Here is a 604-nt window from a genome sequence, read left to right as displayed (position 1 = left end):
GGATTTCAGGTATTTTCTGGCTGAAATTGAGGGTCCTGAGCAAAAATCTGATTCAGAGACTGAAAAGGACTGCAGATGCTGTTGGATTCTGACCTCCCTGCACTCAAAGTGGATTTTCTGGAGCTACAGAAGCATAATTGGCGCGCTCTCAACGGCATTGGAAAGTAGACATCCTGGGCTTTCCAGAAATGTATAATAGTTCATACTTTGCCCGAGATTTGATGGCCCAAACCGGCGTTGCAAATCAGCCTCAGAATTTCCAGCGTTTAACGCTGGAACTGGAATAAAAATTGGAGTTAAACGCCCAAACTGGCATGAAAGCTGGCGTTTAACTCCAGAAAAAGTCTTTACACATGAAAGCTTCAATGCTCAGCCCAAGCACACACCAAGTGGGTCCGGAAGTGGATTTTTATGTCATTTACTCATTTCTGTACACCCTAGGCTACTAGTTTACTATTAATAGGATCTTTTGACATTGTATCGGGACCTCATGACACTTTACACGTTTCTCATTCTATCTTTCACAGCATGAGTCTCTATACCCCATGGTTGGGGGTGAGGAGCTCTGCTGTATCTTGATGGATTAATGCAATTACTACTGTTT

This window comes from Arachis duranensis, chromosome 10 (genome assembly GCF_000817695.3).
Source record: "Arachis duranensis cultivar V14167 chromosome 10, aradu.V14167.gnm2.J7QH, whole genome shotgun sequence".
NCBI classification, from domain to species: domain Eukaryota; kingdom Viridiplantae; phylum Streptophyta; class Magnoliopsida; order Fabales; family Fabaceae; genus Arachis; species Arachis duranensis.
The sequence above is the reverse complement of the archived record's forward strand: the minus strand, read 5'-3'. Positions refer to the sequence as shown.